Genomic DNA, 20,479 nt, shown 5'->3' with positions numbered 1-20,479 from the left:
TACCTAGCCAATATGGTTGGTTTTAAAGAGTGTAGTAATTATTTACGACTGTAAATAATTATTAATAATTGTTTATGTAGCCAATGTGGTTGGTTTTACAGAGTGTGGTAATAATTAGTAAGTACACTATGCAACTATAAATAATTAGTAATAATTGTTTATCTAGCCAATGTGGTTGGTTTTACAGTGTGGTAATAATTAGTAATTATATTTTCGCAACTGTAAATAATTAGTAATAATAGTTTACCTAGCCATTGTGGTTGGTTTTGCAGAGTGTGGAAGTAATTGGTAATTATATTTACGCAAATGTAAATAATTAGTATTAAAAGTTTACCTAGCCATTGTGGTTGGTTTTACAGTGTGGTAATAATTAGTAATTATATTTACGCAACTGTAAATAATTAGTAATAATTGTTTACCTAGCCAATGTGGTTGGTTTTACAGAGTGTAGTAATTATTTACGCAACTGTAAATAATTATTAATAATTGTTTATGTAGCCAATGTGGTTGGTTTTACAGAGTGTGGTAATAATTAGTAAGTATACTATGCAACTATAAATAATTAGTAATAATTGTTTATCTAGCCAATGTGGTTGGTTTTACAGTGTGGTAATAATTAGTAATTATATTTTCGCAACTGTAAATAATTAGTAATAGTTTACCTAGCCATTGTGGTTGGTTTTGCAGAGTGTGGAAGTAATTGGTAATTATATTTACGCAAATGTAAATAATTAGTATTAAAAGTTTACCTAGCCATTGTGGTTGGTTTTACAGTGTGGTAATAATTAGTAATTATATTTACGCAACTGTAAATAATTAGTAATAATTGTTTACCTAGCCAATGTGGTTGGTTTTACAGAGTGTAGTAATTATTTACGCAACTGTAAATAATTATTAATAATTGTTTATGTAGCCAATGTGGTTGGTTTTACAGAGTGTGGTAATAATTAGTAAGTATACTATGCAACTATAAATAATTAGTAATAAAAGTTTACCTAGCCATTGTGGTTGGTTTTACAGTGTGGTAATAATTAGTAATTATATTTACGCAACTGTAAATAATTAGTAATAATAGTTTACCTAGCAATTGTGGTTGGTTTTACAGAGTGTGGTTATAATTAGTAATTATATTCACGCAACTGTCAATAATTAGTAATAATTATTTACGCAACTGTAAATAATTATTAATAATTGTTTATGTAGCCAATGTGGTTGGTTTTACAGAGTGTGGTAATAATTAGTAAGTATACTATGCAACTATAAATAATTAGTAATAATTGTTTATCTAGCCAATGTGGTTGGTTTTACAGTGTGGTAATAATTAGTAATTATATTTTCGCAACTGTAAATAATTAGTAATAATAGTTTACCTAGCCATTGTGGTTGGTTTTACAGTGTGGAAGTAATTGGTAATTATATTTACGCAAATGTAAATAATTAGTATTAAAAGTTTACCTAGCCATTGTGGTTGGTTTTACAGTGTGGTAATAATTAGTAATTATATTTACGCAACTGTAAATAATTAGTAATAACAGTTTACCTAGCAATTGTGGTTGGTTTTACAGAGTGTGGTTATAATTAGTAATTATATTCACGCAACTGTCAATAATTAGTAATAATTGTTTACCTAGCCAATATGGTTGGTTTTAAAGAGTGTAGTAATTATTTACGACTGTAAATAATTATTAATAATTGTTTATGTAGCCAATGTGGTTGGTTTTACAGAGTGTGGTAATAATTAGTAAGTACACTATGCAACTATAAATAATTAGTAATAATTGTTTATCTAGCCAATGTGGTTGGTTTTACAGTGTGGTAATAATTAGTAATTATATTTTCGCAACTGTAAATAATTAGTAATAATAGTTTACCTAGCCATTGTGGTTGGTTTTGCAGAGTGTGGAAGTAATTGGTAATTATATTTACGCAAATGTAAATAATTAGTATTAAAAGTTTACCTAGCCATTGTGGTTGGTTTTACAGTGTGGTAATAATTAGTAATTATATTTACGCAACTGTAAATAATTAGTAATAATTGTTTACCTAGCCAATGTGGTTGGTTTTACAGAGTGTAGTAATTATTTACGCAACTGTAAATAATTATTAATAATTGTTTATGTAGCCAATGTGGTTGGTTTTACAGAGTGTGGTAATAATTAGTAAGTATACTATGCAACTATAAATAATTAGTAATAATTGTTTATCTAGCCAATGTGGTTGGTTTTACAGTGTGGTAATAATTAGTAATTATATTTTCGCAACTGTAAATAATTAGTAATAGTTTACCTAGCCATTGTGGTTGGTTTTGCAGAGTGTGGAAGTAATTGGTAATTATATTTACGCAAATGTAAATAATTAGTATTAAAAGTTTACCTAGCCATTGTGGTTGGTTTTACAGTGTGGTAATAATTAGTAATTATATTTACGCAACTGTAAATAATTAGTAATAATTGTTTACCTAGCCAATGTGGTTGGTTTTACAGAGTGTAGTAATTATTTACGCAACTGTAAATAATTATTAATAATTGTTTATGTAGCCAATGTGGTTGGTTTTACAGAGTGTGGTAATAATTAGTAAGTATACTATGCAACTATAAATAATTAGTAATAAAAGTTTACCTAGCCATTGTGGTTGGTTTTACAGTGTGGTAATAATTAGTAATTATATTTACGCAACTGTAAATAATTAGTAATAATAGTTTACCTAGCAATTGTGGTTGGTTTTACAGAGTGTGGTTATAATTAGTAATTATATTCACGCAACTGTCAATAATTAGTAATAATTATTTACGCAACTGTAAATAATTATTAATAATTGTTTATGTAGCCAATGTGGTTGGTTTTACAGAGTGTGGTAATAATTAGTAAGTATACTATGCAACTATAAATAATTAGTAATAATTGTTTATCTAGCCAATGTGGTTGGTTTTACAGTGTGGTAATAATTAGTAATTATATTTTTGCAACTGTAAATAATTAGTAATAATAGTTTACCTAGCCATTGTGGTTGGTTTTACAGTGTGGAAGTAATTGGTAATTATATTTACGCAAATGTAAATAATTAGTATTAAAAGTTTACCTAGCCATTGTGGTTGGTTTTACAGTGTGGTAATAATTAGTAATTATATTTACGCAACTGTAAATAATTAGTAATAACAGTTTACCTAGCAATTGTGGTTGGTTTTACAGTGTGGAAGTAATTGGTAATTATATTTACGCAAATGTAAATAATTAGTATTAAAAGTTTACCTAGCCATTGTGGTTGGTTTTACAGTGTGGTAATAATTAGTAATTATATTTACGCAACTGTAAATAATTAGTAATAACAGTTTACCTAGCAATTGTGGTTGGTTTTACAGAGTGTGGTTATAATTAGTAATTATATTCACGCAACTGTCAATAATTAGTAATAATTGTTTACCTAGCCAATATGGTTGGTTTTAAAGAGTGTAGTAATTATTTACGACTGTAAATAATTATTAATAATTGTTTATGTAGCCAATGTGGTTGGTTTTACAGAGTGTGGTAATAATTAGTAAGTACACTATGCAACTATAAATAATTAGTAATAATTGTTTATCTAGCCAATGTGGTTGGTTTTACAGTGTGGTAATAATTAGTAATTATATTTTCGCAACTGTAAATAATTAGTAATAATAGTTTACCTAGCCATTGTGGTTGGTTTTGCAGAGTGTGCAAGTAATTGGTAATTATATTTACGCAAATGTAAATAATTAGTATTAAAAGTTTACCTAGCCATTGTGGTTGGTTTTACAGTGTGGTAATAATTAGTAATTATATTTACGCAACTGTAAATAATTAGTAATAATTGTTTACCTAGCCAATGTGGTTGGTTTTACAGAGTGTAGTAATTATTTACGCAACTGTAAATAATTATTAATAATTGTTTATGTAGCCAATGTGGTTGGTTTTACAGAGTGTGGTAATAATTAGTAAGTATACTATGCAACTATAAATAATTAGTAATAATTGTTTATCTAGCCAATGTGGTTGGTTTTACAGTGTGGTAATAATTAGTAATTATATTTTCGCAACTGTAAATAATTAGTAATAGTTTACCTAGCCATTGTGGTTGGTTTTGCAGAGTGTGGAAGTAATTGGTAATTATATTTACGCAAATGTAAATAATTAGTATTAAAAGTTTACCTAGCCATTGTGGTTGGTTTTACAGTGTGGTAATAATTAGTAATTATATTTACGCAACTGTAAATAATTAGTAATAATTGTTTACCTAGCCAATGTGGTTGGTTTTACAGAGTGTAGTAATTATTTACGCAACTGTAAATAATTATTAATAATTGTTTATGTAGCCAATGTGGTTGGTTTTACAGAGTGTGGTAATAATTAGTAAGTATACTATGCAACTATAAATAATTAGTAATAAAAGTTTACCTAGCCATTGTGGTTGGTTTTACAGTGTGGTAATAATTAGTAATTATATTTACGCAACTGTAAATAATTAGTAATAATAGTTTACCTAGCAATTGTGGTTGGTTTTACAGAGTGTGGTTATAATTAGTAATTATATTCACGCAACTGTCAATAATTAGTAATAATTATTTACGCAACTGTAAATAATTATTAATAATTGTTTATGTAGCCAATGTGGTTGGTTTTACAGAGTGTGGTAATAATTAGTAAGTATACTATGCAACTATAAATAATTAGTAATAATTGTTTATCTAGCCAATGTGGTTGGTTTTACAGTGTGGTAATAATTAGTAATTATATTTTCGCAACTGTAAATAATTAGTAATAATAGTTTACCTAGCCATTGTGGTTGGTTTTACAGTGTGGAAGTAATTGGTAATTATATTTACGCAAATGTAAATAATTAGTATTAAAAGTTTACCTAGCCATTGTGGTTGGTTTTACAGTGTGGTAATAATTAGTAATTATATTTACGCAACTGTAAATAATTAGTAATAACAGTTTACCTAGCAATTGTGGTTGGTTTTACAGAGTGTGGTTATAATTAGTAATTATATTCACGCAACTGTCAATAATTAGTAATAATTGTTTACCTAGCCAATGTGGTTGGTTTTAAAGAGTGTAGTAATTATTTACGACTGTAAATAATTATTAATAATTGTTTATGTAGCCAATGTGGTTGGTTTTACAGAGTGTGGTAATAATTAGTAAGTACACTATGCAACTATAAATAATTAGTAATAATTGTTTATCTAGCCAATGTGGTTGGTTTTACAGTGTGGTAATAATTAGTAATTATATTTTCGCAACTGTAAATAATTAGTAATAATAGTTTACCTAGCCATTGTGGTTGGTTTTGCAGAGTGTGGAAGTAATTGGTAATTATATTTACGCAAATGTAAATAATTAGTATTAAAAGTTTACCTAGCCATTGTGGTTGGTTTTACAGTGTGGTAATAATTAGTAATTATATTTACGCAACTGTAAATAATTAGTAATAATTGTTTACCTAGCCAATGTGGTTGGTTTTACAAAGTGTAGTAATTATTTACGCAACTGTAAATAATTATTAATAATTGTTTATGTAGCCAATGTGGTTGGTTTTACAGAGTGTGGTAATAATTAGTAAGTACACTATGCAACTATAAATAATTAGTAATAATTGTTTATCTAGCCAATGTGGTTGGTTTTACAGTGTGGTAATAATTAGTAATTATATTTTCGCAACTGTAAATAATTAGTAATAATAGTTTACCTAGCCATTGTGGTTGGTTTTGCAGAGTGTGGAAGTAATTGGTAATTATATTTACGCAAATGTAAATAATTAGTATTAAAAGTTTTCCTAGCCATTGTGGTTGGTTTTACAGTGTGGTAATAATTAGTAATTATATTTACGCAACTGTAAATAATTAGTAATAATTGTTTACCTAGCCAATGTGGTTGGTTTTACAGAGTGTAGTAATTATTTACGCAACTGTAAATAATTATTAATAATTGTTTATGTAGCCAATGTGGTTGGTTTTACAGAGTGTGGTAATAATTAGTAAGTATACTATGCAACTATAAATAATTAGTAATAATTGTTTATCTAGCCAATGTGGTTGGTTTTACAGTGTGGTAATAATTAGTAATTATATTTTCGCAACTGTAAATAATTAGTAATAGTTTACCTAGCCATTGTGGTTGGTTTTGCAGAGTGTGGAAGTAATTGGTAATTATATTTACGCAAATGTAAATAATTAGTATTAAAAGTTTACCTAGCCATTGTGGTTGGTTTTACAGTGTGGTAATAATTAGTAATTATATTTACGTAACTGTAAATAATTAGTAATAATTGTTTACCTAGCCAATGTGGTTGGTTTTACAGAGTGTAGTAATTATTTACGCAACTGTAAATAATTATTAATAATTGTTTATGTAGCCAATGTGGTTGGTTTTACAGAGTGTGGTAATAATTAGTAAGTATACTATGCAACTATAAATAATTAGTAATAATTGTTTATCTAGCCAATGTGGTTGGTTTTACAGTGTGGTAATAATTAGTAATTATATTTTCGCAACTGTAAATAATTAGTAATAATTGTTTACCTAGCCAATATTGAGTAATTAGTGCAATAACCAGGACATAGCATATAAATAATTATTTACTTATTTATTTCCTTTTTAATTAGTAACTGCTCATTGATTGACATATGGACATATAAGCTATGCATTTGCACATACTGTGGTGTTGCTCTGTGATTGGTCGACACCTCCACGACGTCTTCCCTTCGCGACCAATAAGTGCTGTGGCAAAAATGTGACACTTTTGCTAACGACAACTATGAGGCAATAAAGGCTTTTGCCTTAATAGCAGTAGGTATCTGCAATAAAGCATTGCTTGCAAATGTACAAAACATTTCTGGAAAACACTGTTTTAACAGCTTGATATCAGTTGCCAGTTGTAATTTGTAACCCTGATATTATACTATTTTTTGTAATGCGGCAGAGCATTCTGGGCTTGCTGTACCTCTGCCACGGGTCTACCCGGTACTGCACTACTTCCGGGACTAGCTAAGCGACTCACGGTTTTTGGGGGAGGACAATCACAACTCAAAGATGAGGCCAACTAACTTTTTTCATTCGAGCTCACTGCTATCCATGTGCCTAACACAGCAATCCTCTCAATGCCTGTCTTATTGCATTGTTGGGCGCCTCGTGCATGCAGTGACACCTTGGGTTACTTTTTCCGCATGTCATTGCATGTGAGTCCATTATTTGAGGCAATAAAGAATGGTTTGATTAAGAATCCCCTTCAAGGGATGTGTCGAGATTTGGTAAACCATAGCTCAAGTGCTACAAACAAAAAACGGTGGACCGACGCTGTTTCTGCAACAACCGATAAGTGGCACCACTTGGGCATACATTTTTGATGGGATCGAACTGCAGTTCCTTGTCAATTTATCGCTTCTCGGCCTTTTGGCTAAGATCAAAGTGTAGTAGCTTCTCGGCCTTTTGGCTAAGATCAAAGTGTAGTACTGTACCTTCGGGTCAGTATATCTCGGCCTTTGGCCGAGTGTTGCACTTTGACTGATGCCAGGGGTCGGGATTCTACTCAAGGTCTTGGTTCTTAGAACCAGCCTTTAACCATTCCCTTTCCGGGAATGCTTGGGACCCCCCTTGCCCTTCGGATGATTGGGTGCCCTGAATGGCTGGCGTGAGGGCTCGGTGCTCCGGCACCGGTTCTTCATGCCACCGTCACGACACTGCCCGATCGGCTGATCTCTTGTGCGGCCGGGTCTTTTGTATGCCACTGCAATTGGTCTCCCATTTGCATTGACATTCCGAAGACTTGGTAAACCTGGAGATCCCCCCCCCTATGGATGTTCCCGCTCTAGGGGAACCCATGACCATTTTCTTGTTCCAATGTCCCAGGCATTGTCGAAAGCCATCTCTGTTCTTAACAGCTTAATATCTGTTACGGGTTCTAATTGTACCCATGATATTAAACTGATTTTTGTAGCGCGGCGGAGTGTTCGGGGCTTGCTCCAACTCCGCCACGGGTCGACCCGGTACTGCACTACTTCCGGGACCGGCCCAGCATCTCCCCCTTTTGGGGGGAGAAGGCACAATTGAAAAAAAACAGAAAAACTGCTTTGTTTTGTTCTAGAAATTTTTGGACTTTTTTTTTCCGACTTTTTTTTCCGACTTTTTTTTCCGACTTTTTTTTCCGACTTTTTTTTCCGACTTTTTTTTCCGACTTTTTTTTCCGACTTTTTTTTCCGACTTTTTTTTCCGACTTTTTTTTCCGACTTTTTTTTCCGACTTTTTTTTCCGACTTTTACTGTTATGTGGTTGGTTTTACAGAGTGTAGTAATTATTTACGCAACTGTAAATAATTATTAATAATTGTTTATGTAGCCAATGTGGTTGGTTTTACAGAGTGTGGTAATAATTAGTAAGTATACTATGCAACTATAAATAATTAGTAATAAAAGTTTACCTAGCCATTGTGGTTGGTTTTACAGTGTGGTAATAATTAGTAATTATATTTACGCAACTGTAAATAATTAGTAATAATAGTTTACCTAGCAATTGTGGTTGGTTTTACAGAGTGTGGTTATAATTAGTAATTATATTCACGCAACTGTCAATAATTAGTAATAATTATTTACGCAACTGTAAATAATTATTAATAATTGTTTATGTAGCCAATGTGGTTGGTTTTACAGAGTGTGGTAATAATTAGTAAGTATACTATGCAACTATAAATAATTAGTAATAATTGTTTATCTAGCCAATGTGGTTGGTTTTACAGTGTGGTAATAATTAGTAATTATATTTTCGCAACTGTAAATAATTAGTAATAATAGTTTACCTAGCCATTGTGGTTGGTTTTACAGTGTGGAAGTAATTGGTAATTATATTTACGCAAATGTAAATAATTAGTATTAAAAGTTTACCTAGCCATTGTGGTTGGTTTTACAGTGTGGTAATAATTAGTAATTATATTTACGCAACTGTAAATAATTAGTAATAACAGTTTACCTAGCAATTGTGGTTGGTTTTACAGAGTGTGGTTATAATTAGTAATTATATTCACGCAACTGTCAATAATTAGTAATAATTGTTTACCTAGCCAATATGGTTGGTTTTAAAGAGTGTAGTAATTATTTACGACTGTAAATAATTATTAATAATTGTTTATGTAGCCAATGTGGTTGGTTTTACAGAGTGTGGTAATAATTAGTAAGTACACTATGCAACTATAAATAATTAGTAATAATTGTTTATCTAGCCAATGTGGTTGGTTTTACAGTGTGGTAATAATTAGTAATTATATTTTCGCAACTGTAAATAATTAGTAATAATAGTTTACCTAGCCATTGTGGTTGGTTTTGCAGAGTGTGGAAGTAATTGGTAATTATATTTACGCAAATGTAAATAATTAGTATTAAAAGTTTACCTAGCCATTGTGGTTGGTTTTACAGTGTGGTAATAATTAGTAATTATATTTACGCAACTGTAAATAATTAGTAATAATTGTTTACCTAGCCAATGTGGTTGGTTTTACAGAGTGTAGTAATTATTTACGCAACTGTAAATAATTATTAATAATTGTTTATGTAGCCAATGTGGTTGGTTTTACAGAGTGTGGTAATAATTAGTAAGTATACTATGCAACTATAAATAATTAGTAATAATTGTTTATCTAGCCAATGTGGTTGGTTTTACAGTGTGGTAATAATTAGTAATTATATTTTCGCAACTGTAAATAATTAGTAATAGTTTACCTAGCCATTGTGGTTGGTTTTGCAGAGTGTGGAAGTAATTGGTAATTATATTTACGCAAATGTAAATAATTAGTATTAAAAGTTTACCTAGCCATTGTGGTTGGTTTTACAGTGTGGTATTAATTAGTAATTATATTTACGCAACTGTAAATAATTAGTAATAATTGTTTACCTAGCCAATGTGGTTGGTTTTACAGAGTGTAGTAATTATTTACGCAACTGTAAATAATTATTAATAATTGTTTATGTAGCCAATGTGGTTGGTTTTACAGAGTGTGGTAATAATTAGTAAGTATACTATGCAACTATAAATAATTAGTAATAAAAGTTTACCTAGCCATTGTGGTTGGTTTTACAGTGTGGTAATAATTAGTAATTATATTTACGCAACTGTAAATAATTAGTAATAATAGTTTACCTAGCAATTGTGGTTGGTTTTACAGAGTGTGGTTATAATTAGTAATTATATTCACGCAACTGTCAATAATTAGTAATAATTATTTACGCAACTGTAAATAATTATTAATAATTGTTTATGTAGCCAATGTGGTTGGTTTTACAGAGTGTGGTAATAATTAGTAAGTATACTATGCAACTATAAATAATTAGTAATAATTGTTTATCTAGCCAATGTGGTTGGTTTTACAGTGTGGTAATAATTAGTAATTATATTTTCGCAACTGTAAATAATTAGTAATAATAGTTTACCTAGCCATTGTGGTTGGTTTTACAGTGTGGAAGTAATTGGTAATTATATTTACGCAAATGTAAATAATTAGTATTAAAAGTTTACCTAGCCATTGTGGTTGGTTTTACAGTGTGGTAATAATTAGTAATTATATTTACGCAACTGTAAATAATTAGTAATAACAGTTTACCTAGCAATTGTGGTTGGTTTTACAGAGTGTGGTTATAATTAGTAATTATATTCACGCAACTGTCAATAATTAGTAATAATTGTTTACCTAGCCAATGTGGTTGGTTTTAAAGAGTGTAGTAATTATTTACGACTGTAAATAATTATTAATAATTGTTTATGTAGCCAATGTGGTTGGTTTTACAGAGTGTGGTAATAATTAGTAAGTACACTATGCAACTATAAATAATTAGTAATAATTGTTTATCTAGCCAATGTGGTTGGTTTTACAGTGTGGTAATAATTAGTAATTATATTTTCGCAACTGTAAATAATTAGTAATAATAGTTTACCTAGCCATTGTGGTTGGTTTTGCAGAGTGTGGAAGTAATTGGTAATTATATTTACGCAAATGTAAATAATTAGTATTAAAAGTTTACCTAGCCATTGTGGTTGGTTTTACAGTGTGGTAATAATTAGTAATTATATTTACGCAACTGTAAATAATTAGTAATAATTGTTTACCTAGCCAATGTGGTTGGTTTTACAAAGTGTAGTAATTATTTACGCAACTGTAAATAATTATTAATAATTGTTTATGTAGCCAATGTGGTTGGTTTTACAGAGTGTGGTAATAATTAGTAAGTATACTATGCAACTATAAATAATTAGTAATAAAAGTTTACCTAGCCATTGTGGTTGGTTTTACAGTGTGGTAATAATTAGTAATTATATTTACGCAACTGTAAATAATTAGTAATAATAGTTTACCTAGCAATTGTGGTTGGTTTTACAGAGTGTGGTTATAATTAGTAATTATATTCACGCAACTGTCAATAATTAGTAATAATTATTTACGCAACTGTAAATAATTATTAATAATTGTTTATGTAGCCAATGTGGTTGGTTTTACAGAGTGTGGTAATAATTAGTAAGTATACTATGCAACTATAAATAATTAGTAATAATTGTTTATCTAGCCAATGTGGTTGGTTTTACAGTGTGGTAATAATTAGTAATTATATTTTCGCAACTGTAAATAATTAGTAATAATAGTTTACCTAGCCATTGTGGTTGGTTTTACAGTGTGGAAGTAATTGGTAATTATATTTACGCAAATGTAAATAATTAGTATTAAAAGTTTACCTAGCCATTGTGGTTGGTTTTACAGTGTGGTAATAATTAGTAATTATATTTACGCAACTGTAAATAATTAGTAATAACAGTTTACCTAGCAATTGTGGTTGGTTTTACAGAGTGTGGTTATAATTAGTAATTATATTCACGCAACTGTCAATAATTAGTAATAATTGTTTACCTAGCCAATATGGTTGGTTTTAAAGAGTGTAGTAATTATTTACGACTGTAAATAATTATTAATAATTGTTTATGTAGCCAATGTGGTTGGTTTTACAGAGTGTGGTAATAATTAGTAAGTACACTATGCAACTATAAATAATTAGTAATAATTGTTTATCTAGCCAATGTGGTTGGTTTTACAGTGTGGTAATAATTAGTAATTATATTTTCGCAACTGTAAATAATTAGTAATAATAGTTTACCTAGCCATTGTGGTTGGTTTTGCAGAGTGTGGAAGTAATTGGTAATTATATTTACGCAAATGTAAATAATTAGTATTAAAAGTTTACCTAGCCATTGTGGTTGGTTTTACAGTGTGGTAATAATTAGTAATTATATTTACGCAACTGTAAATAATTAGTAATAATTGTTTACCTAGCCAATGTGGTTGGTTTTACAGAGTGTAGTAATTATTTACGCAACTGTAAATAATTATTAATAATTGTTTATGTAGCCAATGTGGTTGGTTTTACAGAGTGTGGTAATAATTAGTAAGTATACTATGCAACTATAAATAATTAGTAATAATTGTTTATCTAGCCAATGTGGTTGGTTTTACAGTGTGGTAATAATTAGTAATTATATTTTCGCAACTGTAAATAATTAGTAATAGTTTACCTAGCCATTGTGGTTGGTTTTGCAGAGTGTGGAAGTAATTGGTAATTATATTTACGCAAATGTAAATAATTAGTATTAAAAGTTTACCTAGCCATTGTGGTTGGTTTTACAGTGTGGTAATAATTAGTAATTATATTTACGCAACTGTAAATAATTAGTAATAATTGTTTACCTAGCCAATGTGGTTGGTTTTACAGAGTGTAGTAATTATTTACGCAACTGTAAATAATTTTTAATAATTGTTTATGTAGCCAATGTGGTTGGTTTTACAGAGTGTGGTAATAATTAGTAAGTATACTATGCAACTATAAATAATTAGTAATAAAAGTTTACCTAGCCATTGTGGTTGGTTTTACAGTGTGGTAATAATTAGTAATTATATTTACGCAACTGTAAATAATTAGTAATAATAGTTTACCTAGCAATTGTGGTTGGTTTTACAGAGTGTGGTTATAATTAGTAATTATATTCACGCAACTGTCAATAATTAGTAATAATTATTTACGCAACTGTAAATAATTATTAATAATTGTTTATGTAGCCAATGTGGTTGGTTTTACAGAGTGTGGTAATAATTAGTAAGTATACTATGCAACTATAAATAATTAGTAATAATTGTTTATCTAGCCAATGTGGTTGGTTTTACAGTGTGGTAATAATTAGTAATTATATTTTCGCAACTGTAAATAATTAGTAATAATAGTTTACCTAGCCATTGTGGTTGGTTTTACAGTGTGGAAGTAATTGGTAATTATATTTACGCAAATGTAAATAATTAGTATTAAAAGTTTACCTAGCCATTGTGGTTGGTTTTACAGTGTGGTAATAATTAGTAATTATATTTACGCAACTGTAAATAATTAGTAATAACAGTTTACCTAGCAATTGTGGTTGGTTTTACAGAGTGTGGTTATAATTAGTAATTATATTCACGCAACTGTCAATAATTAGTAATAATTGTTTACCTAGCCAATATGGTTGGTTTTAAAGAGTGTAGTAATTATTTACGACTGTAAATAATTATTAATAATTGTTTATGTAGCCAATGTGGTTGGTTTTACAGAGTGTGGTAATAATTAGTAAGTACACTATGCAACTATAAATAATTAGTAATAATTGTTTATCTAGCCAATGTGGTTGGTTTTACAGTGTGGTAATAATTAGTAATTATATTTTCGCAACTGTAAATAATTAGTAATAATAGTTTACCTAGCCATTGTGGTTGGTTTTGCAGAGTGTGGAAGTAATTGGTAATTATATTTACGCAAATGTAAATAATTAGTATTAAAAGTTTACCTAGCCATTGTGGTTGGTTTTACAGTGTGGTAATAATTAGTAATTATATTTACGCAACTGTAAATAATTAGTAATAATTGTTTACCTAGCCAATGTGGTTGGTTTTACAGAGTGTAGTAATTATTTACGCAACTGTAAATAATTATTAATAATTGTTTATGTAGCCAATGTGGTTGGTTTTACAGAGTGTGGTAATAATTAGTAAGTATACTATGCAACTATAAATAATTAGTAATAATTGTTTATCTAGCCAATGTGGTTGGTTTTACAGTGTGGTAATAATTAGTAATTATATTTTCGCAACTGTAAATAATTAGTAATAGTTTACCTAGCCATTGTGGTTGGTTTTGCAGAGTGTGGAAGTAATTGGTAATTATATTTACGCAAATGTAAATAATTAGTATTAAAAGTTTACCTAGCCATTGTGGTTGGTTTTACAGTGTGGTAATAATTAGTAATTATATTTACGCAACTGTAAATAATTAGTAATAATTGTTTACCTAGCCAATGTGGTTGGTTTTACAGAGTGTAGTAATTATTTACGCAACTGTAAATAATTATTAATAATTGTTTATGTAGCCAATGTGGTTGGTTTTACAGAGTGTGGTAATAATTAGTAAGTATACTATGCAACTATAAATAATTAGTAATAAAAGTTTACCTAGCCATTGTGGTTGGTTTTACAGTGTGGTAATAATTAGTAATTATATTTACGCAACTGTAAATAATTAGTAATAATAGTTTACCTAGCAATTGTGGTTGGTTTTACAGAGTGTGGTTATAATTAGTAATTATATTCACGCAACTGTCAATAATTAGTAATAATTATTTACGCAACTGTAAATAATTATTAATAATTGTTTATGTAGCCAATGTGGTTGGTTTTACAGAGTGTGGTAATAATTAGTAAGTATACTATGCAACTATAAATAATTAGTAATAATTGTTTATCTAGCCAATGTGGTTGGTTTTACAGTGTGGTAATAATTAGTAATTATATTTTCGCAACTGTAAATAATTAGTAATAATAGTTTACCTAGCCATTGTGGTTGGTTTTACAGTGTGGAAGTAATTGGTAATTATATTTACGCAAATGTAAATAATTAGTATTAAAAGTTTACCTAGCCATTGTGGTTGGTTTTACAGTGTGGTAATAATTAGTAATTATATTTACGCAACTGTAAATAATTAGTAATAACAGTTTACCTAGCAATTGTGGTTGGTTTTACAGAGTGTGGTTATAATTAGTAATTATATTCACGCAACTGTCAATAATTAGTAATAATTGTTTACCTAGCCAATATGGTTGGTTTTAAAGAGTGTAGTAATTATTTACGACTGTAAATAATTATTAATAATTGTTTATGTAGCCAATGTGGTTGGTTTTACAGAGTGTGGTAATAATTAGTAAGTACACTATGCAACTATAAATAATTAGTAATAATTGTTTATCTAGCCAATGTGGTTGGTTTTACAGTGTGGTAATAATTAGTAATTATATTTTCGCAACTGTAAATAATTAGTAATAATAGTTTACCTAGCCATTGTGGTTGGTTTTGCAGAGTGTGGAAGTAATTGGTAATTATATTTACGCAAATGTAAATAATTAGTATTAAAAGTTTACCTAGCCATTGTGGTTGGTTTTACAGTGTGGTAATAATTAGTAATTATATTTACGCAACTGTAAATAATTAGTAATAATTGTTTACCTAGCCAATGTGGTTGGTTTTACAGAGTGTAGTAATTATTTACGCAACTGTAAATAATTATTAATAATTGTTTATGTAGCCAATGTGGTTGGTTTTACAGAGTGTGGTAATAATTAGTAAGTATACTATGCAACTATAAATAATTAGTAATAATTGTTTATCTAGCCAATGTGGTTGGTTTTACAGTGTGGTAATAATTAGTAATTATATTTTCGCAACTGTAAATAATTAGTAATAGTTTACCTAGCCATTGTGGTTGGTTTTGCAGAGTGTGGAAGTAATTGGTAATTATATTTACGCAAATGTAAATAATTAGTATTAAAAGTTTACCTAGCCATTGTAGTTGGTTTTACAGTGTGGTAATAATTAGTAATTATATTTACGCAACTGTAAATAATTAGTAATAATTGTTTACCTAGCCAATGTGGTTGGTTTTACAGAGTGTAGTAATTATTTACGCAACTGTAAATAATTATTAATAATTGTTTATGTAGCCAATGTGGTTGGTTTTACAGAGTGTGGTAATAATTAGTAAGTATACTATGCAACTATAAATAATTAGTAATAAAAGTTTACCTAGCCATTGTGGTTGGTTTTACAGTGTGGTAATAATTAGTAATTATATTTACGCAACTGTAAATAATTAGTAATAATAGTTTACCTAGCAATTGTGGTTGGTTTTACAGAGTGTGGTTATAATTAGTAATTATATTCACGCAACTGTCAATAATTAGTAATAATTATTTACGCAACTGTAAATAATTATTAATAATTGTTTATGTAGCCAATGTGGTTGGTTTTACAGAGTGTGGTAATAATTAGTAAGTATACTATGCAACTATAAATAATTAGTAATAATTGTTTATCTAGCCAATGTGGTTGGTTTTACAGTGTGGTAATAATTAGTAATTATATTTTCGCAACTGTAAATAATTAGTAATAATAGTTTACCTAGCCATTGTGGTTGGTTTTACAGTGTGGAAGTAATTGGTAATTATATTTACGCAAATGTAAATAATTAGTATTAAAAGTTTACCTAGCCATTGTGGTTGGTTTTACAGTGTGGTAATAATTAGTAATTATATTTACGCAACTGTAAATAATTAGTAATAACAGTTTACCTAGCAATTGTGGTTGGTTTTACAGAGTGTGGTTATAATTAGTAATTATATTCACGCAACTGTCAATAATTAGTAATAATTGTTTACCTAGCCAATGTGGTTGGTTTTAAAGAGTGTAGTAATTATTTACGACTGTAAATAATTATTAATAATTGTTTATGTAGCCAATGTGGTTGGTTTTACAGAGTGTGGTAATAATTAGTAAGTACACTATGCAACTATAAATAATTAGTAATAATTGTTTATCTAGCCAATGTGGTTGGTTTTACAGTGTGGTAATAATTAGTAATTATATTTTCGCAACTGTAAATAATTAGTAATAATAGTTTACCTAGCCATTGTGGTTGGTTTTGCAGAGTGTGGAAGTAATTGGTAATTATATTTACGCAAATGTAAATAATTAGTATTAAAAGTTTACCTAGCCATTGTGGTTGGTTTTACAGTGTGGTAATAATTAGTAATTATATTTACGCAACTGTAAATAATTAGTAATAATTGTTTACCTAGCCAATGTGGTTGGTTTTACAAAGTGTAGTAATTATTTACGCAACTGTAAATAATTATTAATAATTGTTTATGTAGCCAATGTGGTTGGTTTTACAGAGTGTGGTAATAATTAGTAAGTATACTATGCAACTATAAATAATTAGTAATAAAAGTTTACCTAGCCATTGTGGTTGGTTTTACAGTGTGGTAATAATTAGTAATTATATTTACGCAACTGTAAATAATTAGTAATAATAGTTTACCTAGCAATTGTGGTTGGTTTTACAGAGTGTGGTTATAATTAGTAATTATATTCACGCAACTGTCAATAATTAGTAATAATTATTTACGCAACTGTAAATAATTATTAATAATTGTTTATGTAGCCAATGTGGTTGGTTTTACAGAGTGTGGTAATAATTAGTAAGTATACTATGCAACTATAAATAATTAGTAATAATTGTTTATCTAGCCAATGTGGTTGGTTTTACAGTGTGGTAATAATTAGTAATTATATTTTCGCAACTGTAAATAATTAGTAATAATAGTTTACCTAGCCATTGTGGTTGGTTTTACAGTGTGGAAGTAATTGGTAATTATATTTACGCAAATGTAAATAATTAGTATTAAAAGTTTACCTAGCCATTGTGGTTGGTTTTACAGTGTGGTAATAATTAGTAATTATATTTACGCAACTGTAAATAATTAGTAATAACAGTTTACCTAGCAATTGTGGTTGGTTTTACAGAGTGTGGTTATAATTAGTAATTATATTCACGCAACTGTCAATAATTAGTAATAATTGTTTACCTAGCCAATATGGTTGGTTTTAAAGAGTGTAGTAATTATTTACGACTGTAAATAATTATTAATAATTGTTTATGTAGCCAATGTGGTTGGTTTTACAGAGTGTGGTAATAATTAGTAAGTACACTATGCAACTATAAATAATTAGTAATAATTGTTTATCTAGCCAATGTGGTTGGTTTTACAGTGTGGTAATAATTAGTAATTATATTTTCGCAACTGTAAATAATTAGTAATAATAGTTTACCTAGCCATTGTGGTTGGTTTTGCAGAGTGTGGAAGTAATTGGTAATTATATTTACGCAAATGTAAATAATTAGTATTAAAAGTTTACCTAGCCATTGTGGTTGGTTTTACAGTGTGGTAATAATTAGTAATTATATTTACGCAACTGTAAATAATTAGTAATAATTGTTTACCTAGCCAATGTGGTTGGTTTTACAGAGTGTAGTAATTATTTACGCAACTGTAAATAATTATTAATAATTGTTTATGTAGCCAATGTGGTTGGTTTTACAGAGTGTGGTAATAATTAGTAAGTATACTATGCAACTATAAATAATTAGTAATAATTGTTTATCTAGCCAATGTGGTTGGTTTTACAGTGTGGTAATAATTAGTAATTATATTTTCGCAACTGTAAATAATTAGTAATAGTTTACCTAGCCATTGTGGTTGGTTTTGCAGAGTGTGGAAGTAATTGGTAATTATATTTACGCAAATGTAAATAATTAGTATTAAAAGTTTACCTAGCCATTGTGGTTGGTTTTACAGTGTGGTAATAATTAGTAATTATATTTACGCAACTGTAAATAATTAGTAATAATTGTTTACCTAGCCAATATTGAGTAATTAGTGCAATAACCAGGACATAGCATATAAATAATTATTTACTTATTTATTTCCTTTTTAATTAGTAACTGCTCATTGATTGACATATGGACATATAAGCTATGCATTTGCACATACTGTGGTGTTGCTCTGTGATTGGTCGACACCTCCACGACGTCTTCCCTTCGCGACCAATAAGTGCTGTGGCAAAAATGTGACACTTTTGCTAACGACAACTATGAGGCAATAAAGGCTTTTGCCTTAATAGCAGTAGGTATCTGCAATAAAGCATTGCTTGCAAATGTACAAAACATTTCTGGAAAACACTGTTTTAACAGCTTGATATCAGTTGCCAGTTGTAATTTGTAACCCTGATATTATACTATTTTTTGTAATGCGGCAGAGCATTCTGGGCTTGCTGTACCTCTGCCACGGGTCTACCCGGTACTGCACTACTTCCGGGACTAGCTAAGCGACTCACGGTTTTTGGGGGAGGACAATCACAACTCAAAGATGAGGCCAACTAACTTTTTTCATTCGAGCTCACTGCTATCCATGTGCCTAACACAGCAATCCTCTCAATGCCTGTCTTATTGCATTGTTGGGCGCCTCGTGCATGCAGTGACACCTTGGGTTACTTTTTCCGCATGTCATTGCATGTGAGTCCATTATTTGAGGCAATAAAGAATGGTTTGATTAAGAATCCCCTTCAAGGGATGTGTCGAGATTTGGTAAACCATAGCTCAAGTGCTACAAACAAAAAACGGTGGACCGACGCTGTTTCTGCAACAACCGATAAGTGGCACCACTTGGGCATACATTTTTGATGGGATCGAACTGCAGTTCCTTGTCAATTTATCGCTTCTCGGCCTTTTGGCTAAGATCAAAGTGTAGTATCTGTTCTTAACAGCTTAATATCTGTTACGGGTTCTAATTGTACCCATGATATTAAACTGATTTTTGTAGCGCGGCGGAGTGTTCGGGGCTTGCTCCAACTCCGCCACGGGTCGACCCGGTACTGCACTACTTCCGGGACCGGCCCAGCATCTCCCCCTTTTGGGGGGAGAAGGCACAATTGAAAAAAAACAGAAAAACTGCTTTGTTTTGTTCTAGAAATTTTTGGACTTTTTTTTTCCGACTTTCTTTTTCCGACTTTTTTTTCCGACTTTTTTTTCCGACTTTTTTTTCCGACTTTTTTTTCCGACTTTTTTTTCCGACTTTTTTTTCCGACTTTTACTGTTATGTGGTTGGTTTTACAGAGTGTAGTAATTATTTACGCAACTGTAAATAATTATTAATAATTGTTTATGTAGCCAATGTGGTTGGTTTTACAGAGTGTGGTAATAATTAGTAAGTATACTATGCAACTATAAATAATTAGTAATAAAAGTTTACCTAGCCATTGTGGTTGGTTTTACAGTGTGGTAATAATTAGTAATTATATTTACGCAACTGTAAATAATTAGTAATAATAGTTTACCTAGCAATTGTGGTTGGTTTTACAGAGTGTGGTTATAATTAGTAATTATATTCACGCAACTGTCAATAATTAGTAATAATTATTTACGCAACTGTAAATAATTATTAATAATTGTTTATGTAGCCAATGTGGTTGGTTTTACAGAGTGTGGTAATAATTAGTAAGTATACTATGCAACTATAAATAATTAG

General features: G+C 29.6%; 2 non-coding genes and 3 pseudogenes across 2 annotated transcripts; all 5 read left to right on the top strand.

Annotated features, from left to right (window-relative positions):
* Positions 1 to 6,844: 6,844 nt before the first annotated feature.
* On the top strand, positions 6,845 to 7,015 carry LOC146171238 (U2 spliceosomal RNA; annotated as a pseudogene).
* Positions 7,016 to 7,430: 415 nt separating this feature from the next.
* Positions 7,431 to 7,612, top strand: LOC146171237 (U2 spliceosomal RNA; annotated as a pseudogene).
* A 236-nt stretch (positions 7,613 to 7,848) lies between these two features.
* Positions 7,849 to 8,037, top strand: LOC146171236 (U2 spliceosomal RNA). Its single transcript, XR_014702917.1, has one exon. It is a non-coding gene; the product is annotated as a U2 spliceosomal RNA (small nuclear RNA).
* Positions 8,038 to 19,115: 11,078 nt separating this feature from the next.
* On the top strand, positions 19,116 to 19,286 carry LOC146171235 (U2 spliceosomal RNA; annotated as a pseudogene).
* Positions 19,287 to 19,665: 379 nt separating this feature from the next.
* LOC146171234 (U2 spliceosomal RNA) lies at positions 19,666 to 19,857 on the top strand. The gene has a single exon (XR_014702886.1). It is a non-coding gene; the product is annotated as a U2 spliceosomal RNA (small nuclear RNA).
* Positions 19,858 to 20,479: the final 622 nt, after the last annotated feature.

Source organism: Amblyomma maculatum, unplaced genomic scaffold, assembly GCF_055883805.1.
Source record: "Amblyomma maculatum isolate TAMU_Amacu unplaced genomic scaffold, ASM5588380v1 scaffold_23, whole genome shotgun sequence".
NCBI classification, from domain to species: Eukaryota; Metazoa; Arthropoda; class Arachnida; order Ixodida; family Ixodidae; genus Amblyomma; species Amblyomma maculatum.
The sequence above is the reverse complement of the archived record's forward strand: the minus strand, read 5'-3'. Positions and strand labels throughout refer to the sequence as shown.